Source organism: Hesperophylax consimilis, chromosome 10, assembly GCF_061612785.1.
Source record: "Hesperophylax consimilis isolate HC1 chromosome 10, BYU_Hcon_1.0, whole genome shotgun sequence".
Taxonomy (NCBI): Eukaryota; Metazoa; Arthropoda; class Insecta; order Trichoptera; family Limnephilidae; genus Hesperophylax; species Hesperophylax consimilis.
Genome location: NC_142845.1, coordinates 16,884,646 through 16,895,298, shown reverse-complemented (window position 1 = coordinate 16,895,298; position 10,653 = coordinate 16,884,646). Strand labels below are relative to the sequence as shown.

The 10,653-nt window shown below is 33.0% G+C and overlaps 3 non-coding genes across 3 annotated transcripts; all 3 read left to right on the top strand.

Annotated features, from left to right (window-relative positions):
* Positions 1-7,506: 7,506 nt before the first annotated feature.
* On the top strand, positions 7,507-7,625 carry LOC149420374 (5S ribosomal RNA). The gene has a single exon (XR_016302738.1). It is a non-coding gene; the product is annotated as a 5S ribosomal RNA (ribosomal RNA).
* Positions 7,626-7,948: 323 nt separating this feature from the next.
* LOC149420373 (5S ribosomal RNA) lies at positions 7,949-8,067 on the top strand. The gene has a single exon (XR_016302759.1). It is a non-coding gene; the product is annotated as a 5S ribosomal RNA (ribosomal RNA).
* A 323-nt stretch (positions 8,068-8,390) lies between these two features.
* On the top strand, positions 8,391-8,509 carry LOC149420372 (5S ribosomal RNA). The gene has a single exon (XR_016302758.1). It is a non-coding gene; the product is annotated as a 5S ribosomal RNA (ribosomal RNA).
* Positions 8,510-10,653: the final 2,144 nt, after the last annotated feature.

The following is a 10,653-nucleotide window of genomic DNA, read 5'->3' as shown; positions in this document are numbered from 1 at the left end:
GGTTTCGGAATCAAGCATTTTACTGTTCAGCCAAAATCAATTAAAGGTTAATTTACCTTTATTTATGAAGACTCTGCCCTAGTTTTCAGCTAATTTTGATAATCCAATAGAAATAATAAAACATCAAACCGCAAAGCTTGGTTACTTTAAAATTCATACCTAAAATAGTCTTTCACACAAATTACAAAAAAATTGAGATGTGGAAGACTTGGTTCCCACATTTAAATACATATAGTTGGGACACTTACAAAGAGATTGATACAAAATATTCATTTAATATTATCGGACAGCAGTGTCTTTTCCTCCATTAGGTAGTGTAGGACAGTGCAGTGTAGTGTAGTTAACATGTATACACGGGGAAAAGGGAGTAAGGATTTTTTTATCAAGATACTTTTAAAAATGTGACTGAATGATCATTTCGCAACAATATATTAGTCATTCAGAATATATCTGAACACGTGTTCAGGTGCCCTTGTCCGAATATATATAATGGACGAGATGCGAAACTATTATTATTCCGAAGAACACGTGTTCCGACTTCACCATAACATATTCGTGCTTTACTGATGTTTGTTATGACATTTGTCAAATCATTCGTTGTAGGTCTCAAGTCTCGTTTTTGACAGAAGAACGAATAATTTGACAATGACAATTTAACTATGGTTTTTTGCAATGTCTCTATCACTGGGAAAAGTTCCCGTGCAGAGTAATTGAAAAAAAATAATTTGTAAAGTTTTCAAGGTAATATTATCAGCTGTGTCCGTAAATATAATTCGAAAATAGTGGCAGATCTTCAGCATCGCTTTGGTGAGAGACCGCCAATCAAAATTACGAATTGTTTCAAACATAACAAGAATTAAGTCGTGTTAAGTGACCAGGTCTGAAAAGCCAGGTATGTATCAAGTTTTTTCTTGATCACATCCTTGCACGAATAACAGAAAATATTAGTCATTCAGAATATATCGAGAACACGTGTTCTTTTCCTAATAGATATCATGACGGAATGCTACAATATAAGTATGTCAGTATTAATATCAGTATTTGTATGAATACGTGTTCCGCCGTCCTCACGAAACATTTATTTTTGTCTGAGACTTTGTAGGAACTCTTTCAATTCGTTCGTTATATGCGCGCAGTCTGATTTCCCAGTCATATTTTTAATAAATTAACAGTATTTCATATCAATTAGTTTTCTCTGTGTGGCTTCGGACAGTTATGCCGTTATCGTATTAAAAAAAATAAAGGAATCAGATCATTTTTCTTTTTAGTGGTTTGTGAAACAAAACTTATAAACAGGATGTAAATCAAACACAAGTAATAAAACAAATTTTCCACGAAAGTGGCGGTTTATTGTTCAAAACAAACGGATTGAACAAAGTTTCAAAACTTTCACACCTTTAAATTAAACCTGAAAAGTTCTCAACGCAAATCGTGAAAACTCGTTTTAAATACACTCTTGTCACTGAAAGCTCTGTTTTAAACTCTCTCTTGAACTACGCATATAATAAAAAAGGAAGGGTTGCAAGGAAACTTTCAGCGGCAGATCAATACTATACCCAGTGATCTTTTTCAGGAAATTTTCAGAAGTTTCAACCTCATCTGAAAAGCGGGCCTAGCGGCTCGCAGCAAACTCCGATATTTTACGAAATAATTATTTATTGCGGGAGTGGTTATTCCTGGAGAATAAACAGCCAGAAATAATATGCCGGTGGAACGTTTTAGTCCGGTGTTAGTGTTGGAGCCATGGACGTAATAAGCCCTGGACGGAACTATTTGAGATAATTTTGAAGCCGTTGGTTGAGTGGGAAGATGTATGAAAAATGTCAAAACCTGCAATCTTTTTTAAACGTTATTACATATATCTTTCCTTGTCTCATCAAATTTATAAAAAAGCAATAATTATCCGTTATAATTGCATTAAAACGATGAAAATAAAATTTAAATCGTAACAATTTTCCCAATTCGCTTACAAATCATTTTAAAAGTTTGTCATTCAAGATGGCTGCCAGGCAATTTTCCCTACCCAAGATTTGGCTTCAATGCCATTTATACAAAATCGCACTTATGCTCTGTCCGGGGCTTGTTAGGTCCATGGTCCGAGCTGAGAAATTGCATCATTCGCTCAAAAATGGCCTAGCTATGATTTATGATGGATGCACTGTTTAAAATGTAGAAAGAAGTCTTATTGTTAATTAATTTAAATTTATCTTTGTGGTCTCAGTCAGCTTCATTTTAGAGTATGTAGCTGCCTGCGCGTTAAATCTTTCAAATGACTTTGTTTTGAATTTCTTAGATTTTTTTAATGTGACATTTATAAAATGGAGTCCAAATAACTGATGCAAACTCTTTCTTCTGGTATCTGAGCTTATTATCATTCAAATTGATACAATGGCGTCCTAAGTCCCAGAAGAATCGGTGTTACTTTATAGTTTTTTTTTCAGCTCACAAGAGCTCCCCTGTCTGTACAGTGGAAATGCAAAGGAGCTATGTCGCTACCCAGTTGGGCAGCGTTGTGAGGCGGGATAAGGTAGGGATTGTAGGAAGGGATTATATATATAGGAGGAAAAACGAATGCCGGTAACTCGTTCCACATACGAGTCGCTCACAAAAAAATGATTCGAAGCCTGTTCGGCCTGTTCTCATTTTACAGTACATTTACCTTGATCATGGTGTTCTCTGCGCCCAAATTATTGGATAATATTTGGCAATTATTTTATAATTATGTGGCAGTGTCCCATTGAATACCTTATACTAGCTAGTTTTAAGTCAGCAGTTAACATTAGTCGCAAGTCACTAGACATAAGTCTTGTATGTAAGTCACTAGCTGTATTTATTATTTAATAAATAAATTTGTACCATTGACATGATTTTCACAAAAATGGCGCTATGTAAATTATCCTAATATTATGATTATTAGCTTTATTTGTAAATAATTTATTACTACTATATTCCATTGATTTTAACTGGCAACATTTTCATTGCAGCTGCAGATAAATTGTTGGCATAAAAATATATAATTTCAAATGTTTTTCTATACTTATCTTAACGCATAAAAACGAACTCTTGTGACATTAAAAGATCTTTAATTACCTACATAAATAAAGTGATCGTAAAGCCGTATAGATAATTCTCTATAAAAGTTTAAAGTGATAGTAAAGCCGTATAGAAAATTATCTATAAAAGTTTAAAGTGATAGTAAAGCCGTATAGAAAATTCTCTATAAAAGTTTAAATATCTCTTTACTTATGTCTAAAACAGTTGCACATGGTCGAGTTTCAAAGCCATTGATAACAAAAATGTAATTTATCGACCGTTTGTCATGAATGATGAATCAATTGAAGGTTTTTTTTTAATTATTTTAATTCTTCACATTAAAATTTTTCGCTTTGACTACGTACATATTACTTATCGAATGAGTGAGGGTGGTAAATAATAATTTTATTTAATTTTTATTGGAACAGCTTTTCTTTATCTTTTGAAGGTTATTCAATTCAATTCAGTTTATTCATTTTAAAAACATTACAAAATTGTTTATTTTAATGCGTTTTTAAAATACATTTGATCATACAAATTCTTACATCAATATAAACAGTGGGTTTATCAATTATACTAGTAATAATAAAGCTTGCCTTTTAAAGGCAGCTTCATTGATGCTAAAAATATGGATATCCGAATTGATTCTACTTAGACCCATCAAGTATAATCATAAGAAGATAATACTTACACATCTAAACGGAACACGAAACAGAACAAGACACAGAAAAAAAGATAACTCTGAATCGAGCCAAGGATCTCTGTCTAACCGGGAGAACGTTTTTATCCACTCGACCATTGTGTCGCAAAATAATAATAATAAAAAGACCTGTGTCATGATGATGGCTGATGGATGTGTCAAGTTACCTGTATTCATTTTGTTTTCTTTTATTTTTATTTTATTTTTTTATTATTTTAATATAGATCATAGTTACATTAATACATACATATTTTGCAAAATATAATATTTAGGTTCATAATTGGTCACGTATACCTTATCAGAAAAGAGGAGCTCTTGTGCCTGATAAGGGAGCCACGATTCTTACTTAGATTCAATGTTATAATATTATGTTATGTGTAAAATATAAAATAATATATATTTAAATATTTTTTTTCTTTAATATAAGTTTTTTTGGAAGAAAAGTTTGATTTTATTTATTTGTTCTTGTTGGTTCGTAATACAGCGCAATTCGGAAGGGAAATTATTGTAGTTTTTTATGGCTTGGTAAATATAATGGTTTTGCATTTGAGTTGTTTTAAAGATTGGCGTAATAAATTGATTTCCAATTCTCATCAGTTTGTAAAATTCTTGATATTCTGTGTTATTTTTTTCTTTACACATTTTTATAATTGAAGTTTGCTTAAATATATCATCAATATTTGATACTGGAAACAATTTAAAAAGCAATCTTGTTGGGAAAGTAGAGTTTTTTTTAAGTATTACCTTTATAATAATTTTTTGCGAGACTTTTACTGAGTTTAGGTTGTTTTTATAAGATCCTCCCCAACCTATGATTCCGTAAATAAGCAGGGAGTGGACAAGAGCATAATATACATTTTTTTGTATTTTCACATTTAACATATTTCTTAACCTAACAAATATATATATATATATATACATTTCCTTATTCTCTTTACTAACTCCGTAATATGGCTTTTCCATTTCAGATTTTCATCGATGATCACACCAAGATATTTAATTTCGGAAGAAGAGTTGATTACAGTACAAATGGGATTAAGTAGTTTACAGTTGACATTGTCACAATTTTCATCATGGATTATGATATTTACTTTGTGTTTAGGTATTTTTTGTGGTGAAAATAATACATATGTTGTTTTTTTGGCATTAAGTGTGAGTAGGTTATTATCAAACTATGATTTTAAGATATTAATACATTCATTTGCAAGTTTGTTAACTAGTTCCCATGTTTGACCTTTTATTAATAAAACAGTATCATCAGCAAAAGAGATTAATTCACCTTTGATTTTATTTTTATGAATTAATTGTTTATTCGCCCGTAAAGTAAATTGTAAATACATGATGTAACCTTGAAAAACATATCATATTCTAGCAGATAAGAGTTAACTAATTGTTTGAAACATAATTGCTGAGCAAACAAGAATAATACTATGTCCCAACTGAATACTTTTGTCTAGTACCTACCAATACCGAATCTCATTAATTTTGGCTCTCACTCGCTGATTAACGACTTGTGTGTAATTACACAGGAAACGTACCTACATACACTTCAGTGGAAAGACCGAAGCTATAAATACACCACATTGAAAAGAACGAAGCTAGTGTTGCCAGGAGATATAAAACGCATTTGATGAGGTGATTACTCAATAACGGTTCATTTGCAGGCTAATGCTTCCGAGAAATATATAATTTTATTATCGTGAATGCATGTATGTTGCAGGATACTGTTCGACAGCAATTTTATATGCAGTATATATCATATCATATAATTAACGCACATATCATATCATATAATTAATGCAATACAAACGGTCTTCGTATAATTTTAAATAAGAAAACTATCAAAATTGTCTATTATGCATTAATTCATTCCTTATTGCAGTATGAGATTATTGGGTGGGGAGAAGCTTTTAAGGCTTCCTTTCAGCCCATAATTACAAATCAAAGAATAATTAAAAAAATAATTCTTAGGAAACCATATGACTTCCCTACTTAAGAGATATTCCGGGAATTTAATGTACCATCTATCACAGAATTTTATAACAGAATCGCCTTATATCAGATTTATAAAGAATATTTTATACATAAAATTCACCCCTCAGATAGCATAAACAATAGATTCAAAACTAATGGCATCCCTATGCTTAGAACGACCACGGCTCAGCACCACTATTTGAATTTAGGTGTGAGATGGTACAATATATTGTTATCCAAAAATAAAATTAGTGTAACCGAAACTGTGAATTATGAACAATTCAAAAAGTTAATTAAGTAAGTCACTAAAATTGGATAATGATATTTTGTACCCTTAATTTTCTTACGCTTACTTAATCTGTAATAAGATATATCATTTTAATTGTCTTTAAAAAACTATTTTTATAATTTGTGAATCTGATATATTGTACCCTTAATTTCTTTACGCTTACTTAATCTGTAAAAAGATATATTATTTTAATTCTCTTTAAAAAAACACTTTTCTAATTTGTGTACCTATGTTAATATTATGATTGCATTTATGTCATAAGTTTTTGATTATTGTTTAAAAAAATCATTAGAACATTATTTTTATTCTAAAGGTAAATACTCCTCCCATTAACACGAGCTCCTGGAGCTCAACTTATGGAGAAGTAAAAATGGAAGTGAAAAAAATATATAAGTCTGCATATTGTTATCATTTGTAATGTTAAATAATTTACTTGTAATAAAAAATAAAAAATTGAATGTCACGTTCAGGGTGACTAAATACATCAATGGACTAAATGAGCTTTGAGGTTTTCTTAAGCAATATTCTCTTAACAAACGTTTAAATTCTGATTAATACTCTGCAAACATTCCTTTTCAAACCGGTCGGTGGCCGAGTTGACATCGCGTTTGGGTCCCACCCAGGCGTAGTGTGTTCAATTCCTCGGCTGGCTAAGTCCTCCATCACAACACAAGCAAAATTTTAAGCTTACTGTGGTGGTAGTAGGAGATTTTCAAATATTGTCAGGTTATTCGTAACCCAGGAATGTTTATCTTTCTTTTTTAAAAAAATGCACGGAGAAAACATAATGATACAAAATATTGCTCATTTATTAAAAATATGAAAAAAATTATTCGTCTTCCTGTCAAAAACGGGACAAAAACAAACTATCAGTAAAACACGAATGCGGTATGAGGATGTCGGAACACATGTTCATAAAAATTCTAATTTTGTCAAATTCCGTCATTATATTTATCAGGAAAAGCGCAGGTGCATGAATTGCATGTTCCGATATACTCTGAATGGACTAATATTTTATTAGGAAATCGCTTGCCATCACGTTTTTAACAGGATTTTAATAAATCAGCCATACTCATTTATATCCGTCTATATTATGTTTCAAAGTCCATAACTCGTATTTGAATGAAGTTTACTCGGCCGATTTATGCTGAAAAAGATTGAGAATTTCTCTTCATCAAAATAAAGTTTACTATAAAGGAATTTATTGTTTACTTGGAGTGTTTAGCCATCTGGTTATGTTCAGCAATCCAACTGCCAAAAAGTTCTAAGTGAATGGGAAGTTGGAACACAAATATGATAGTAAATATATTTATGGGACCAAAGAACCTTAAATTGGAAGTTTTATAGAGCAATGAAACCAACAGCAGAAATAAAAAAGTGGGTGTGTCAAGCCTACGCAAGACAGAAGTGAAACTTCTAGTATTCTTCTCTCTTATTATTAGGGCTTTTTTATACTAATTTTCATATATTTATTGGCAGGTAGAGTAGAAATTAATATTGTTTAGCGTTTGCCAACGACCATACCATGTTGAACACACCGGTTCTCGTCCGATCACCGAAGTTAAGCAACATTGGGCGCGGTCAGTACTTGGATGGGTGACCGCTTGGGAACACCGCGTGCCGTTGGCCCATTTTTTATGGTAATTTCATGTTTTTTTTTATTTTTTTATCGTTACTATCATTAATAATATCATAAAATTCTTTAACTTTTCAAGTATGCTACAGGCCTAAAATATTACTTAGTGGATTGATATTATGGTCAACCATTGAAAAAAAAAATTCCTGCAAAGTTATGGATGTAATTACGATCTTTTTCAAGCGCGTATGTAATGATTATTTTTATCAACGTCGCACACACCTTGCTAATGTTTTCAGTATTATTAGGGCTTTTTTATACTAATTTTCATATATTTATTGGCAGGTAGAGTAGAAATTAATATTGTTTAGCGTTTGCCAACGACCATACCATGTTGAACACACCGGTTCTCGTCCGATCACCGAAGTTAAGCAACATTGGGCGCGGTCAGTACTTGGATGGGTGACCGCTTGGGAACACCGCGTGCCGTTGGCCCATTTTTTATGGTAATTTCATGTTTTTTTTTATTTTTTTATCGTTACTATCATTAATAATATCATAAAATTCTTTAACTTTTCAAGTATGCTACAGGCCTAAAATATTACTTAGTGGATTGATATTATGGTCAACCATTGAAAAAAAAAATTCCTGCAAAGTTATGGATGTAATTACGATCTTTTTCAAGCGCGTATGTAATGATTATTTTTATCAACGTCGCACACACCTTGCTAATGTTTTCAGTATTATTAGGGCTTTTTTATACTAATTTTCATATATTTATTGGCAGGTAGAATAGAAATTAATATTGTTTAGCGTTTGCCAACGACCATACCATGTTGAACACACCGGTTCTCGTCCGATCACCGAAGTTAAGCAACATTGGGCGCGGTCAGTACTTGGATGGGTGACCGCTTGGGAACACCGCGTGCCGTTGGCCCATTTTTTATGGTAATTTTATGTTTTTTTTTATTTTTTTATCGTTAACATCATAAAAAATTTTATATCATTCTTTAACTTTTCAAGTATGCTACAGGCCTAAAATATTACTTAGTGGATTGATATTATGGTCAACCATTGAAAAAAAAAAAGGCGTTAAAAACAAAAAAATTATGTGCGATGGCCGAGAATCGAACTCGGATCAACTGCTTGGAAAGCAACTACGCTGACCATTACACCACCAACGCCAGTTGTCGAGATGAGCTAAGAAGCATTTATATTTTACTTCAAAACTTTGACTAGATCAAATGAACTTTAATCGGTCCCGCATTTTCGTTTCGGTCATGAGTTGGTTTTACTCCGGTACTCGAAATTGCATGACGCGGGTAAAGAAGTTTCACTTCAAAAGTTTCACTTCAATAAGTTGATATTGAGTTACGTAAGTAAACTTTAAATCGTAAACATATTCGATAGAGGACTGCATGTTATAAGTCATGTTTGTATCTTCTCTCAGCGATACGAATTATATTTAGATGATTTCTACAGCCCCATTTTTGTGATGAAATGACATCAAGAGAGCTTACTGCAACTACTGAGTGGCCTTAGCACGAGATGACATCCTCTTGTCGCTCCGTCAGATCTCTGTTCCCTTGTCGGTTTTTCAGCGTAAGAGGGTAACGTAGCGACTACACTAACTATGCTACATTATACTAATTATGATATTGATTAAGTAGCACCTTCGTAATACCAGAGTAAATTGGTCTCTCTCGCCTATGCAATGACTCGAATTTGTACATTCTTGAGACACTGCACGATCTTGTCTCTTGGGTCCAACATTAGTGAAGAAGACGGCTGCTAAATCAAAATTAGAAGCTGCAAAAAATTCCTTGAGTCACCTCATCTAAATATGACAGAAGTCTACAAGCACAGATTATTTTCTGGGCTTCCCGTGGAATCCACACATAGAGCGTGAATAGATAAATCAAACGGGAAGTTAGAGAAGCAGCCCAGAAAAAAAAATACTGTATGTAATATATGAATAATCAATCTTATAATCAGTAAAAGATTCTTAATATAATACTGTTTATTTAAGTTACAATAACCTGTCTTATAATATACCCGAGGGTAGGTAAATCTCTGAGCTCGCAGATGCTTGCCTTGCCGATAATATCTATCGCTAGTACCTGCTATACACTAGCGTCATCTGGCGGGCCCTGGCGTAGGCTTTATGTCTACCGCCATCTACCGATTAACTACTCAACCTAATTACCATATATCATACTGTCATTAAACCTACTTAAGTATCATACGGAAAATTATTGAATCCACAAAATAATCAAGAACACGAATTCGGCTTCGAAAAATCTATTCTGAAGGGTGGTTTTGCCATATAGCCCTTTAGGTAATTTTCTCACGAAAAAAATATTATCACTATTATACACCGACATTATAGTAGTGCTACAGGTAACGGGTGTCTTCTCATCACCCACAAACCAAGCGAAAAGCCACTGGCATCATGAAGATTAAAATTCTCAGACGATGCAATTATGGTAGCGGCTTCAGTTCCGAATGATACTAGTCTGTGTGCTGTCGAGGCTGAGAACATAGGAATAATTAATGTATTTTCCATTGTAGTCTCCACACTAGTGATGGGCATAATCAAAACAATTTCATTATCGAAATACTCTAATCGAAACAATTTGATGATGTGCTCGTAATTTTTTTCGGGAGCAATAACTTTGGTCAGAGCCTTATGGGCGATAACTATAAGATATTAATCCTAAATTCAAATTTAAAAACATATGAAGTAGGTAGTAGATAAACATATGAAATGCTTAGTGCGGTTTAAAATCAATCAATTTGTGTGGTGGGTTTGGTTACCGCCACTCCGGGAACCTTTTACTGGATAACCAACATCTCTGCCATAGGTCACCCCAAGTGGTTCGGTACTTTTGGTGATTTGGCAGGGGTTCATAGTAGCGTGCCAAAATGGGAGAGACTGCTTTGGGAAGATCCTTTGACCTCTGCAACTGGTCTCTCGACCCATCGACTTGCGCCGCAGTGGGAGGGATATATTCGTTCGTCAGTCACTCCTGAACACTCTGATCCCTAGATTTCTACCCACTCCTCATACCTTTTTCCTTC